Consider the following 15,784-nt stretch of genomic DNA (forward strand, 5'->3'; position numbering starts at 1 on the left):
AGAACGGCTTCCATACATAACACGGAGGGGGAAAGAGGCCTGTGCAGAAGGCACCTCTCCAACGAGCTCTAGTTTCATAAAACTAGCATTCCTCTTGCACGGGTGTGTGGAGGTCTAATATCCAGGCACCTCCCTCAAATGAAGAACAGTGTAGAGGAACCGTGCTTTAGCTACCGTCCACCTCTCTCAAGGAGAAAGCAGTTTACAGTGTAGGCCTGGTGAGAGCCAGGGGAACGGGTTCCATACATAACACGGAGGGAGAAACAGGCCGGTGCAGAAGGCACCTCTCGAACGAGCTCCAGTTTAATGAAAGCAGCATTGCTCTTGCACGGGTGTGTGGAGGTCTAATATCCAGGCACCGGCCTCGATGCAGCAAGAGTGGAGAGAAAACGCGCTTTGGTACCGTCCACCTGTCTGAAGGAGAAAGCAGTTTACTGTGCACCACGGGAGAGAGCCTGGAGAACGGGTTCCATACATAACACGGAGGGAGAAAGAGGCCTGTGCAGAAGGCACCTCTCCAACGAGCTCTAGTTCCATAAAACTAGCATTCCCCTTACACGGGTGTGTGGAGGTCTAATATCCAGGCACCTCCCTCAAATGAAGAACAGTGTAGAGGATCCGTGCTTTAGCTACCGTCTACCTCTCTGAAGGAGAAAGCAGTTTCCAGTGTAGGCCTGGTGAGAGCCTGGGGAAAGGGTCCCATACATAACACGGAGGGAGAAACAGGCCGGTGCAGAAGGCACCTCTCGAACGAGCTCCAGTTTAATGAAAGCAGCATTGCTCTTGCACGGGTGTGTGGTGGTCTAATATCCAGGCACCGGCCTCGATGCAGCAAGAGTGCAGAGAAAACGCGCTTTGGCTACCATCCACCTGTCTGAAGGAGAAAGCAGTTTACTGTGTACCACGGGAGAGAGCCTGGGGAAGGGGTTGCATGCATAACACGGAGGGAGAAACAGGCTTGTGCAGAAGGCACCTCTCCAACGAGCTCTAGTTCCATAAAACTACCATTGCTCTTGCACGGGTGTGTGGAGGTCTAAATCCAGGCACCTCCCTCAAATGAAGAACAGGGTAGAGAAACCGTGCTTTAGCTACCGTCCACCTCTCTGAAGGTTAAAGCAGTTTATAGTGTAGCCCTGGTGAGAGCCTGGGGAACGGGTTCCATACCTAACACAGAGGGAGAAATATGCTGGTGCAGAAGGCACCTCTCGAAGGAGCTCTAGTTTCATGAACTAGCATTCTCTTTGCACGGGTGTGTGGAGGTCTAATATCCAGGCACCTCCTTCGAAGTAGCAAGACTGTAGAGAAAACTAGCTTCAACTAACGTCCACATCTCTGAAGGAGAAAGCTCTTTAGCGTGTACCACGGGTGAGAGCCTGGGGAACGGGTTGCATACATAACACGGAGGGAGAGACAGGGCGGTGCAGAAGGCACTTCTCGAACGAGCTCTATTTTAATGAAAGTAGCATTGCTCTTGCACGGGTGTGTGGAGTTCTAATATCCAGTCACCGGCCTCGATGCAGCAAGAGTGTAGAGAAAATGTGCTTTAGCTACAGTCCACCTCTCTGAAGGAGAAAGCAGTTTACTGTGTACCACGGGAGAGAGCCTGGGGAACGGGTTCCATACATAACACGGAGGGAGAAAGAAGCCTGTGCAGAAGGCACCTCTCCAATGAGCTCTAGTTTCATAAAACTAGCATTGCTCTTGCACGGGTGTGTGGAGGTCTAATATCCAGGCACCTCCCTCATATGAAGAACAGTGTAGAGAAACGGTGCTTTAGCTACCGTCCACCTCTCTGAAGGAGAAAGCAGTTTACGGTGTACCACGGGTGAGCGCCTGGGGAACGGTTTCCATACATAACACAGAGGGAGAAACAGGCCAGTGCAGAAGGCACCTCTCGAACGAGCTCCAGTTTAATGAAAGCAGCATTGCTCTTGCACGGGTGTGTGGAGGTCTAATATCCAGGCACCTCCCTCGAAGGAGCAAGAGTGTAGAGAAAACTTGCTTTAACTAACGTCCACATCTCTGAAGGAGAAAGCTCTTTACCGTGTACCACGGGTGAGAGCCTGGGAAACGGGTTCCATACATAACACAGAGGGAGAAACAGGCCGGTGCAGAAGGCACCTCTCGAACGAGCTCCAGTTTAAGGAAAGCAGCATTGCTCTTGCACGGGTGTGTGGTGGTCTAATATCCAGGCACCGGCCTCGATGCAGCAAGAGTGTAGAGAAAATGTGCTTTAGCTACAGTCCACCTCTCTGAAGGAGGAAGCAGTTTATTGTGAACCACGGGAGAGAGCCTGGGGAACGGGTTCCACACATAACACGGAGAAAGAGGCCTGTGCAGGAGGCACCTCTGCAACGAGCTCTAGTTTCATAAAACTAGCATTGCTCTTGCACGGGTGTGTGGAGGTCTAATATCCAGGCACCTCCCTCAAATGAAGAACAGTGTAGAGGATCCGTGCTTTAGCTACCGTCCACCTCTCTGAAGGAGAAAGCAGTTTACGGTGTACCACGGGGGAGAGCCTGGGGAACGGTTTCCATACCTAACACGGAGGGAGAAACAGGTCGGTGCAGAAGGCACCTCTCGAACGAGCTCCAGTTTAATGAAAGCAGCATTGCTCTTGCACGGGTGTGTGGAGGTCTAATATCCCGGCACCGGCCTCGATGCAGCAAGAGTGTAGAGAAAACGCGCTTTGGCTACCTTCCACGTGTCTGAAGGAGAAAGCAGTTTACTGTGTACCACGGGAGAGAGCCTGGGGAACGTGTTGCATACATAACACGGAGGGAGAAAGAGGCCTGTGCAGAAGGCACCTCTCCAACGAGCTCTAGTTCCATAAACCTAGAATTGCTCTTGCACGGGTGTGTGGAGGTCTAATATCCAGGCACCTCACTGGATGGAACGGCAGTGTAGAGAAAACGTGCTTTAGCTACCGTCCACCTCTCTGAAGGAGAAAGCAGTTCACTGGGCACCACGGGAGAGAGCCTGGAGAACGGGTTCCATACATAACACGGAGGGAGAAAGAGGCCTGTGCAGAAGGCACCTCTCCAACGAGCTCTAGTTCCATAAAACTAGCATTGCTCTTGCACGGGTGTGTGGAGGTCTAATATCCAGGCACCTCACTCGAAGGAACGGCAGTGTAGAGAAAACGTGCTTTAGCTACCGTCCACCTCTCTGAAGGAGAAAGCAGTTCACTGGGCACCACGGGAGAGAGTCTGGAGTACGGATTCTTCCGGGGCCTGGGTCTCACAAGGAAAATGGTTTTGGACTCACTTGCAGTGCGCTCACGCATGCATACAGCAAAATGCGTCCACCCTGAGGCATGGCTCTTTTAGCCGAAGCAGGAATTCCCTACAGAGTTGTTCCTTTGAGTTAGGTGGTTGGCTTTAGGCCTGCAGGCACCCCCGGGGCAAGGGTACTAGCCTCATAAACCAGAGGTGACTTGAGAGCTGCCTTCCGCACCGGCCTGTTTCTCACTCCATTTCACGTCTGGGACCCTTTGCCCGGTCTCTCGTACACGAGCAGTGTCAAATTCCTCCTGCTTCAGGAACGGCAATGTTAACTCAAGCGCAGTCACTCCATAGGATTGATTCTTGGTGTTAGTAGCCTGGGAACTAGGCATCCAGGCACACAGGGTACAGCAGTGCTAATCTCCTCAAACAAGAGGTGAGTCGACAGCAGCCTTCCTTCCAGGCCTGCTTCTCACTCCGAGTTACGTTTAGGTTCCATTTCTCATGCTTTCACAAAAACACACAATATAGATGAAGTTGACGCTCAGGAAGGGCGATCTTTGCTGAGGCACGGGTTCTCTACAGTTCTGTTCCTTTGCGTTGCGTGGATGGCACTGAGGACTCCACGCACACACGGGAGAGCCGATCGAGTTTCCCGAAACAAGAGTTGAGTGGATAGGTGCCTTCTGCCCATGCTTATTTCTCGCTCCGAATTCTGCTGGGACTCCTTCCCCAGGTTTGCACTCAAGCGGACTTGAAAATGCTGCCACCCTGTGGAGAGGCGAATGAGCTGAAGCTGGGGTTCTTGACCGGCTTCTTTCTGCCAAATCAGTGTGGAGCCCTTAGCATTCCTGTGCACACATGGAGCCGAAGTGTTAGCTTCAGGTAACAAGAGCCGAGTCGAGAGGAGCCTTCTGGCCCGGACTCCTTCTCCCTCGGTTTCACGTAAGGAACCCGTTCCTCAGGCTCTCACCCACGGTAGCCTGGAAAGTGCTTCCTCCCTCAGAGAGGTGGATGGTAGCTAAAGCACGGTTTCTCTACCGTGTTGTTTCTTCCAGGGAGAACGCTAGCGATTAGACTTCCATGCAAAAGTAGGGCCGCAGTGCTAGCTAAATGAAACACCCGGGGAGTCGTCTTCTGCCTTTTGCTGGGGCCCGAGTCTCACTCGCAGAAACTTTGGACTCCCTTGCAGTCCTCTCACGCACGCACACAACCAGATGCTTCCACCCTCAGGAGCGGCTGTTTTAGCTGAAGCACGGATCCTCTACCATGTTTTCCCTTCGAGTTAGGTGGCTGTCTTTAAGCCTGCACACACACCCAGGGCAACGGTACTAGCCCCATAACCATGATGTGAGTTGAGAGCTGCCTTCTGTACCGGCCTGTCTCTCCCCCGATTTTACAAAATGGAAAATGTCCCCAGGCTCTCAGCCACAGTACACCCTAAACTGCTTCGCCCACAGAGAGGTCGACAGTAGCTAAAGCACAGTTTCTCTACTGTGTAGTTTCTTCGAGTTAGAACGCTAGCTATTAGACTTCCATGCAAATGTGGGGCTGCCGTGCTAGCTTGGTCAAACACATGGGGAGTCGTGTTCTGCCTTTTGCTGGGGCCTGAGTCTCACTCGCAAAAAGCTTTGGACGCCCTTGCAGTGCTCTCACGCACGCACACAACAACATGCTTCCACCCTCAGGAGCAGCTGTTTTACCTGAAGCACAGGCTCTCAACCGAGTTTTTCCTTCGAGTTAGGTGGCTCTGTTTAAGCCTGCACACACACCCTGGGCAACGGTACTAGCCCCATAACCATGATGTGGGTTGAGGGCTGCCTTCTGTACCGGCCTGTCTCTCCCCCGATATTACGATATTGAAACCGTCCCCAGGCTCTCAGCCACAGTACACCCTGAACTGCTTCGCCCACAGAGAGGTCGACGGTAGCTAAAGCACGGTTTCTCTACAGTGCTGTTTCTTCGAGTTAGAAAGCTAGCTATTAGACTTCCATTCAAAAGTGGGGCCGCAGTACTAGTTTCATGGAGCAAGTGGGGAGTCGTGTTCTGGCTTCTTCCGGCGCCTGGGTCTCACAAGGAAAATGGTTTTGGACTCACTTGCTGTGCACTCACGCATGCACACCACACAATGCGTCCACCCTGAGGCATGGCTCTTTTAGCCGAAGCAGGAATTCCCTACAGAGTTGTTCCTTTGACTTAGGTGGTTGGCTTATGGCCTGCAGGCACACCCGGGGCAAGGGTACTAGCCTCATAAACAAGAGGTGAGTTGAGAGCTGCCTTCCGCACCGGCCTGTTTCTCACTCCATTTCACGTATGGGACCCTTTCCCCGGTCTCTCATACACGAGCACTATACAACTCCTGCGGCTTCAGGAACGGCAATGTTAGCTAAAGCGCAGTAACGCTGCAGCATTGATTCTTGGTGTTAGTAGCCTGGTAGGCGAATGAGCTGCAGCTGGGATTCTTTACAAGCTTGTTTCTTCCCAGTCAGTGTCGAGCACATAGCATTCCAAGCACACATGGAGCAGTAGTGTGAGCTTCAGGTAGCAAGAGCTGAGTCCAGAGGTGCCTTCTGCCCGGACCTATTTCTCCCTTGGTTTCACGTATGGAACCCGTTCCCCAGGCTCTCAGCCACGGCACTCCGTGTAATGCTTCCTCCGTCTAGAGGTCGACGGTAGCTAAAGCACGGTTTCTCTACAGTGTTGTTTCTTCGAGTTAGAACACTAGCTGTTAGACTTCCATGCAAAAGTGGGGCTGCCGTGCTAGCGTGATGAAACACATGGGGAGTAGTGTTCTGCCTTTCGCTGGGGCCTGGAGAACGGCTTCCATACATAACACGGAGGGGGAAAGAGGCCTGTGCAGAAGGCACCTCTCCAACGAGCTCTAGTTTCATAAAACTAGCATTCCTCTTGCACGGGTGTGTGGAGGTCTAATATCCAGGCACCTCCCTCAAATGAAGAACAGTGTAGAGGAACCGTGCTTTAGCTACCGTCCACCTCTCTCAAGGAGAAAGCAGTTTACAGTGTAGGCCTGGTGAGAGCCAGGGGAACGGGTTCCATACATAACACGGAGGGAGAAACAGGCCGGTGCAGAAGGCACCTCTCGAACGAGCTCCAGTTTAATGAAAGCAGCATTGCTCTTGCACGGGTGCGTGGAGGTCTAATATCCAGGCACCGGCCTCGATGCAGCAAGAGTGGAGAGAAAACGCGCTTTGGTACCGTCCACCTGTCTGAAGGAGAAAGCAGTTTACTGTGCACCACGGGAGAGAGCCTGGAGAACGGGTTCCATACATAACACGGAGGGAGAAAGAGGCCTGTGCAGAAGGCACCTCTCCAACGAGCTCTAGTTCCATAAAACTAGCATTCCCCTTACACGGGTGTGTGGAGGTCTAATATCCAGGCACCTCCCTCAAATGAAGAACAGTGTAGAGGATCCGTGCTTTAGCTACCGTCTACCTCTCTGAAGGAGAAAGCAGTTTCCAGTGTAGGCCTGGTGAGAGCCTGGGGAAAGGGTCCCATACATAACACGGAGGGAGAAACAGGCCGGTGCAGAAGGCACCTCTCGAACGAGCTCCAGTTTAATGAAAGCAGCATTGCTCTTGCACGGGTGTGTGGTGGTCTAATATCCAGGCACCGGCCTCGATGCAGCAAGAGTGCAGAGAAAACGCGCTTTGGCTACCGTCCACCTGTCTGAAGGAGAAAGCAGTTTACTGTGTACCACGGGAGAGAGCCTGGGGAAGGGGTTGCATACATAACACGGAGGGAGAAACAGGCTTGTGGAGAAGGCACCTCTCCAACGAGCTCTAGTTCCATAAAACTAGCATTGCTCTTGCACGGGTGTGTGGAGGTCTAAATCCAGGCACCTCCCTCAAATGAAGAACAGGGTAGAGAAACCGTGCTTTAGCTACCGTCCACCTCTCTGAAGGTTAAAGCAGTTTACAGTGTAGCCCTGGTGAGAGCCTGGGGAACGGGTTCCATACCTAACACAGAGGGAGAAATATGCTGGTGCAGAAGGCACCTCTCGAAGGAGCTCTAGTTTCATGAACTAGCATTCTCTTTGCACGGGTGTGTGGAGGTCTAATATCCAGGCACCTCCTTCGAAGTAGCAAGAGTGTAGAGAAAACTTGCTTCAACTAACGTCCACATCTCTGAAGGAGAAAGCTCTTTAGCGTGTACCACGGGTGAGAGCCTGGGGAACGGGTTGCATACATAACACGGAGGGAGAGACAGGCCGGTGCAGAAGGCACTTCTCGAACGAGCTCTATTTTAATGAAAGTAGCATTGCTCTTGCACGGGTGTGTGGAGTTCTAATATCCAGTCACCGGCCTCGATGCAGCAAGAGTGTAGAGAAAATGTGCTTTAGCTACAGTCCACCTCTCTGAAGGAGAAAGCAGTTTACTGTGTACCACGGGAGAGAGCCTGGGGAACGGGTTCCATACATAACACGGAGGGAGAAAGAAGCCTGTGCAGAAGGCACCTCTCCAATGAGCTCTAGTTTCATAAAACTAGCATTGCTCTTGCACGGGTGTGTGGAGGTCTAATATCCAGGCACCTCCCTCATATGAAGAACAGTGTAGAGAAACGGTGCTTTAGCTACCGTCCACCTCTCTGAAGGAGAAAGCAGTTTACGGTGTACCACGGGTGAGCGCCTGGGGAACGGTTTCCATACATAACACAGAGGGAGAAACAGGCCAGTGCAGAAGGCACCTCTCGAACGAGCTCCAGTTTAATGAAAGCAGCATTGCTCTTGCACGGGTGTGTGGAGGTCTAATATCCAGGCACCTCCCTCGAAGGAGCAAGAGTGTAGAGAAAACTTGCTTTAACTAACGTCCACATCTCTGAAGGAGAAAGCTCTTTACCGTGTACCACGGGTGAGAGCCTGGGAAACGGGTTCCATACATAACACAGAGGGAGAAACAGGCCGGTGCAGAAGGCACCTCTCGAACGAGCTCCAGTTTAATGAAAGCAGCATTGCTCTTGCACGGGTGTGTGGTGGTCTAATATCCAGGCACCGGCCTCGATGCAGCAAGAGTGTAGAGAAAATGTGCTTTAGCTACAGTCCACCTCTCTGAAGGAGGAAGCAGTTTATTGTGAACCACGGGAGAGAGCCTGGGGAACGGGTTCCACACATAACACGGAGAAAGAGGCCTGTGCAGGAGGCACCTCTGCAACGAGCTCTAGTTTCATAAAACTAGCATTGCTCTTGCACGGGTGTGTGGAGGTCTAATATCCAGGCACCTCCCTCAAATGAAGAACAGTGTAGAGGATCCGTGCTTTAGCTACCGTCCACCTCTCTGAAGGAGAAAGCAGTTTACGGTGTACCACGGGGGAGAGCCTGGGGAACGGTTTCCATACCTAACACGGAGGGAGAAACAGGTCGGTGCAGAAGGCACCTCTCGAACGAGCTCCAGTTTAATGAAAGCAGCATTGCTCTTGCACGGGTGTGTGGAGGTCTAATATCCCGGCACCGGCCTCGATGCAGCAAGAGTGTAGAGAAAACGCGCTTTGGCTACCTTCCACGTGTCTGAAGGAGAAAGCAGTTTACTGTGTACCACGGGAGAGAGCCTGGGGAACGTGTTGCATACATAACACGGAGGGAGAAAGAGGCCTGTGCAGAAGGCACCTCTCCAACGAGCTCTAGTTCCATAAACCTAGCATTGCTCTTGCATGGGTGTGTGGAGGTCTAATATCCAGGCACCTCACTGGATGGAACGGCAGTGTAGAGAAAACGTGCTTTAGCTACCGTCCACCTCTCTGAAGGAGAAAGCAGTTCACTGGGCACCACGGGAGAGAGCCTGGAGAACGGGTTCCATACATAACACGGAGGGAGAAAGAGGCCTGTGCAGAAGGCACCTCTCCAACGAGCTCTAGTTCCATAAAACTAGCATTGCTCTTGCACGGGTGTGTGGAGGTCTAATATCCAGGCACCTCACTCGAAGGAACGGCAGTGTAGAGAAAACGTGCTTTAGCTACCGTCCACCTCTCTGAAGGAGAAAGCAGTTCACTGGGCACCACGGGAGAGAGCCTGGAGTACGGATTCTTCCGGGGCCTGGGTCTCACAAGGAAAATGGTTTTGGACTCACTTGCAGTGCGCTCACGCATGCACACAGCAAAATGCGTCCACCCTGAGGCATGGCTCTTTTAGCCGAAGCAGGAATTCCCTACAGAGTTGTTCCTTTGAGTTAGGTGGTTGGCTTTAGGCCTGCAGGCACCCCCGGGGCAAGGGTACTAGCCTCATAAACCAGAGGTGACTTGAGAGCTGCCTTCCGCACCGGCCTGTTTCTCACTCCATTTCACGTCTGGGACCCTTTGCCCGGTCTCTCGTACACGAGCAGTGTCAAATTCCTCCTGCTTCAGGAACGGCAATGTTAACTCAAGCGCAGTCACTCCATAGGATTGATTCTTGGTGTTAGTAGCCTGGGAACTAGGCATCCAGGCACACAGGGTACAGCAGTGCTAATCTCCTCAAACAAGAGGTGAGTCGACAGCAGCCTTCCTTCCAGGCCTGCTTCTCACTCCGAGTTACGTTTAGGTTCCATTTCTCATGCTTTCACAAAAACACACAATATAGATGAAGTTGACGCTCAGGAAGGGCGATCTTTGCTGAGGCACGGGTTCTCTACAGTTCTGTTCCTTTGCGTTGCGTGGATGGCACTGAGGACTCCACGCACACACGGGAGAGCCGATCGAGTTTCCCGAAACAAGAGTTGAGTGGATAGGTGCCTTCTGCCCATGCTTATTTCTCGCTCCGAATTCTGCTGGGACTCCTTCCCCAGGTTTGCACTCAAGCGGACTTGAAAATGCTGCCACCCTGTGGAGAGGCGAATGAGCTGAAGCTGGGGTTCTTGACCGGCTTCTTTCTGCCAAATCAGTGTGGAGCCCTTAGCATTCCTGTGCACACATGGAGCCGAAGTGTTAGCTTCAGGTAACAAGAGCCGAGTCGAGAGGAGCCTTCTGGCCCGGACTCCTTCTCCCTCGGTTTCACGTAAGGAACCCGTTCCTCAGGCTCTCACCCACGGTAGCCTGGAAAGTGCTTCCTCCCTCAGAGAGGTGGATGGTAGCTAAAGCACGGTTTCTCTACCGTGTTGTTTCTTCCAGGGAGAACGCTAGCGATTAGACTTCCATGCAAAAGTAGGGCCGCAGTGCTAGCTAAATGAAAAACACGGGGAGTCGTCTTCTGCCTTTTGCTGGGGCCCGAGTCTCACTCGCAGAAACTTTGGACTCCCTTGCAGTCCTCTCACGCACGCACACAACCAGATGCTTCCACCCTCAGGAGCGGCTGTTTTAGCTGAAGCACGGATCCTCTACCATGTTTTCCCTTCGAGTTAGGTGGCTGTCTTTAAGCCTGCACACACACCCAGGGCAACGGTACTAGCCCCATAACCATGATGTGAGTTGAGAGCTGCCTTCTGTACCGGCCTGTCTCTCCCCCGATTTTACAAAATGGAAAATGTCCCCAGGCTCTCAGCCACAGTACACCCTAAACTGCTTCGCCCACAGAGAGGTCGACAGTAGCTAAAGCACAGTTTCTCTACTGTGTAGTTTCTTCGAGTTAGAACGCTAGCGATTAGACTTCCATGCAAATGTGGGGCTGCCGTGCTAGCTTGGTCAAACACATGGGGAGTCGTGTTCTGCCTTTCGCTGGGGCCTGAGTCTCACTCGCAAAAAGCTTTGGACGCCCTTGCAGTGCTCTCACGCACGCACACAACAACATGCTTCCACCCTCAGGAGCAGCTGTTTTACCTGAAGCACAGGCTCTCAACCGAGTTTTTCCTTCGAGTTAGGTGGCTCTGTTTAAGCCTGCACACACACCCTGGGCAACGGTACTAGCCCCATAACCATGATGTGGGTTGAGGGCTGCCTTCTGTACCGGCCTGTCTCTCCCCCGATATTACGATATTGAAACCGTCCCCAGGCTCTCAGCCACAGTACACCCTGAACTGCTTCGCCCACAGAGAGGTCGACGGTAGCTAAAGCACGGTTTCTCTACAGTGCTGTTTCTTCGAGTTAGAAAGCTAGCTATTAGACTTCCATTCAAAAGTGGGGCCGCAGTACTAGTTTCATGGAGCAAGTGGGGAGTCGTGTTCTGGCTTCTTCTGGCGCCTGGGTCTCACAAGGAAAATGGTTTTGGACTCACTTGCTGTGCACTCACGCATGCACACCACACAATGCGTCCACCCTGAGGCATGGCTCTTTTAGCCGAAGCAGGAATTCCCTACAGAGTTGTTCCTTTGACTTAGGTGGTTGGCTTATGGCCTGCAGGCACACCCGGGGCAAGGGTACTAGCCTCATAAACAAGAGGTGAGTTGAGAGCTGCCTTCCGCACCGGCCTGTTTCTCACTCCATTTCACGTATGGGACCCTTTCCCCGGTCTCTCATACACGAGCACTATACAACTCCTGCGGCTTCAGGAACGGCAATGTTAGCTAAAGCGCAGTAACGTTGCAGCATTGATTCTTGGTGTTAGTAGCCTGGTAGGCGAATGAGCTGCAGCTGGGATTCTTTACAAGCTTGTTTCTTCCCAGTCAGTGTCGAGCACATAGCATTCCAAGCACACATGGAGCAGTAGTGTGAGCTTCAGGTAGCAAGAGCTGAGTCCAGAGGTGCCTTCTGCCCGGACCTATTTCTCCCTTGGTTTCACGTATGGAACCCGTTCCCCAGGCTCTCAGCCACGGCACTCCGTGTAATGCTTCCTCCGTCTAGAGGTCGACGGTAGCTAAAGCACGGTTTCTCTACAGTGTTGTTTCTTCGAGTTAGAACACTAGCTGTTAGACTTCCATGCAAAAGTGGGGCTGCCGTGCTAGCGTGATGAAACACATGGGGAGTAGTGTTCTGCCTTTCGCTGGGGCCTGGAGAACGGCTTCCATACATAACACGGAGGGGGAAAGAGGCCTGTGCAGAAGGCACCTCTCCAACGAGCTCTAGTTTCATAAAACTAGCATTCCTCTTGCACGGGTGTGTGGAGGTCTAATATCCAGGCACCTCCCTCAAATGAAGAACAGTGTAGAGGAACCGTGCTTTAGCTACCGTCCACCTCTCTCAAGGAGAAAGCAGTTTACAGTGTAGGCCTGGTGAGAGCCAGGGGAACGGGTTCCATACATAACACGGAGGGAGAAACAGGCCGGTGCAGAAGGCACCTCTCGAACGAGCTCCAGTTTAATGAAAGCAGCATTGCTCTTGCACGGGTGTGTGGAGGTCTAATATCCAGGCACCGGCCTCGATGCAGCAAGAGTGGAGAGAAAACGCGCTTTGGTACCGTCCACCTGTCTGAAGGAGAAAGCAGTTTACTGTGCACCACGGGAGAGAGCCTGGAGAACGGGTTCCATACATAACACGGAGGGAGAAAGAGGCCTGTGCAGAAGGCACCTCTCCAACGAGCTCTAGTTCCATAAAACTAGCATTCCCCTTACACGGGTGTGTGGAGGTCTAATATCCAGGCACCTCCCTCAAATGAAGAACAGTGTAGAGGATCCGTGCTTTAGCTACCGTCTACCTCTCTGAAGGAGAAAGCAGTTTCCAGTGTAGGCCTGGTGAGAGCCTGGGGAAAGGGTCCCATACATAACACGGAGGGAGAAACAGGCCGGTGCAGAAGGCACCTCTCGAACGAGCTCCAGTTTAATGAAAGCAGCATTGCTCTTGCACGGGTGTGTGGTGGTCTAATATCCAGGCACCGGCCTCGATGCAGCAAGAGTGCAGAGAAAACGCGCTTTGGCTACCATCCACCTGTCTGAAGGAGAAAGCAGTTTACTGTGTACCACGGGAGAGAGCCTGGGGAAGGGGTTGCATGCATAACACGGAGGGAGAAACAGGCTTGTGCAGAAGGCACCTCTCCAACGAGCTCTAGTTCCATAAAACTACCATTGCTCTTGCACGGGTGTGTGGAGGTCTAAATCCAGGCACCTCCCTCAAATGAAGAACAGGGTAGAGAAACCGTGCTTTAGCTACCGTCCACCTCTCTGAAGGTTAAAGCAGTTTATAGTGTAGCCCTGGTGAGAGCCTGGGGAACGGGTTCCATACCTAACACAGAGGGAGAAATATGCTGGTGCAGAAGGCACCTCTCGAAGGAGCTCTAGTTTCATGAACTAGCATTCTCTTTGCACGGGTGTGTGGAGGTCTAATATCCAGGCACCTCCTTCGAAGTAGCAAGACTGTAGAGAAAACTAGCTTCAACTAACGTCCACATCTCTGAAGGAGAAAGCTCTTTAGCGTGTACCACGGGTGAGAGCCTGGGGAACGGGTTGCATACATAACACGGAGGGAGAGACAGGGCGGTGCAGAAGGCACTTCTCGAACGAGCTCTATTTTAATGAAAGTAGCAATGCTCTTGCACGGGTGTGTGGAGTTCTAATATCCAGTCACCGGCCTCGATGCAGCAAGAGTGTAGAGAAAATGTGCTTTAGCTACAGTCCACCTCTCTGAAGGAGAAAGCAGTTTACTGTGTACCACGGGAGAGAGCCTGGGGAACGGGTTCCATACATAACACGGAGGGAGAAAGAAGCCTGTGCAGAAGGCACCTCTCCAATGAGCTCTAGTTTCATAAAACTAGCATTGCTCTTGCACGGGTGTGTGGAGGTCTAATATCCAGGCACCTCCCTCATATGAAGAACAGTGTAGAGAAACGGTGCTTTAGCTACCGTCCACCTCTCTGAAGGAGAAAGCAGTTTACGGTGTACCACGGGTGAGCGCCTGGGGAACGGTTTCCATACATAACACAGAGGGAGAAACAGGCCAGTGCAGAAGGCACCTCTCGAACGAGCTCCAGTTTAATGAAAGCAGCATTGCTCTTGCACGGGTGTGTGGAGGTCTAATATCCAGGCACCTCCCTCGAAGGAGCAAGAGTGTAGAGAAAACTTGCTTTAACTAACGTCCACATCTCTGAAGGAGAAAGCTCTTTACCGTGTACCACGGGTGAGAGCCTGGGAAACGGGTTCCATACATAACACAGAGGGAGAAACAGGCCGGTGCAGAAGGCACCTCTCGAACGAGCTCCAGTTTAAGGAAAGCAGCATTGCTCTTGCACGGGTGTGTGGTGGTCTAATATCCAGGCACCGGCCTCGATGCAGCAAGAGTGTAGAGAAAATGTGCTTTAGCTACAGTCCACCTCTCTGAAGGAGGAAGCAGTTTATTGTGAACCACGGGAGAGAGCCTGGGGAACGGGTTCCACACATAACACGGAGAAAGAGGCCTGTGCAGGAGGCACCTCTGCAACGAGCTCTAGTTTCATAAAACTAGCATTGCTCTTGCACGGGTGTGTGGAGGTCTAATATCCAGGCACCTCGCTCAAATGAAGAACAGTGTAGAGGATCCGTGCTTTAGCTACCGTCCACCTCTCTGAAGGAGAAAGCAGTTTACGGTGTACCACGGGGGAGAGCCTGGGGAACGGTTTCCATACCTAACACGGAGGGAGAAACAGGTCGGTGCAGAAGGCACCTCTCGAACGAGCTCCAGTTTAATGAAAGCAGCATTGCTCTTGCACGGGTGTGTGGAGGTCTAATATCCCGGCACCGGCCTCGATGCAGCAAGAGTGTAGAGAAAACGCGCTTTGGCTACCTTCCACGTGTCTGAAGGAGAAAGCAGTTTACTGTGTACCACGGGAGAGAGCCTGGGGAACGTGTTGCATACATAACACGGAGGGAGAAAGAGGCCTGTGCAGAAGGCACCTCTCCAACGAGCTCTAGTTCCATAAACCTAGAATTGCTCTTGCACGGGTGTGTGGAGGTCTAATATCCAGGCACCTCACTGGATGGAACGGCAGTGTAGAGAAAACGTGCTTTAGCTACCGTCCACCTCTCTGAAGGAGAAAGCAGTTCACTGGGCACCACGGGAGAGAGCCTGGAGAACGGGTTCCATACATAACACGGAGGGAGAAAGAGGCCTGTGCAGAAGGCACCTCTCCAACGAGCTCTAGTTCCATAAAACTAGCATTGCTCTTGCACGGGTGTGTGGAGGTCTAATATCCAGGCACCTCACTCGAAGGAACGGCAGTGTAGAGAAAACGTGCTTTAGCTACCGTCCACCTCTCTGAAGGAGAAAGCAGTTCACTGGGCACCACGGGAGAGAGTCTGGAGTACGGATTCTTCCGGGGCCTGGGTCTCACAAGGAAAATGGTTTTGGACTCACTTGCAGTGCGCTCACGCATGCATACAGCAAAATGCGTCCACCCTGAGGCATGGCTCTTTTAGCCGAAGCAGGAATTCCCTACAGAGTTGTTCCTTTGAGTTAGGTGGTTGGCTTTAGGCCTGCAGGCACCCCCGGGGCAAGGGTACTAGCCTCATAAACCAGAGGTGACTTGAGAGCTGCCTTCCGCACCGGCCTGTTTCTCACTCCATTTCACGTCTGGGACCCTTTGCCCGGTCTCTCGTACACGAGCAGTGTCAAATTCCTCCTGCTTCAGGAACGGCAATGTTAACTCAAGCGCAGTCACTCCATAGGATTGATTCTTGGTGTTAGTAGCCTGGGAACTAGGCATCCAGGCACACAGGGTACAGCAGTGCTAATCTCCTCAAACAAGAGGTGAGTCGACAGCAGCCTTCCTTCCAGGCCTGCTTCTCACTCCGAGTTAC

Source organism: Halichoerus grypus, unplaced genomic scaffold, assembly GCF_964656455.1.
Source record: "Halichoerus grypus unplaced genomic scaffold, mHalGry1.hap1.1 HAP1_SCAFFOLD_38, whole genome shotgun sequence".
Taxonomy (NCBI): Eukaryota; Metazoa; Chordata; class Mammalia; order Carnivora; family Phocidae; genus Halichoerus; species Halichoerus grypus.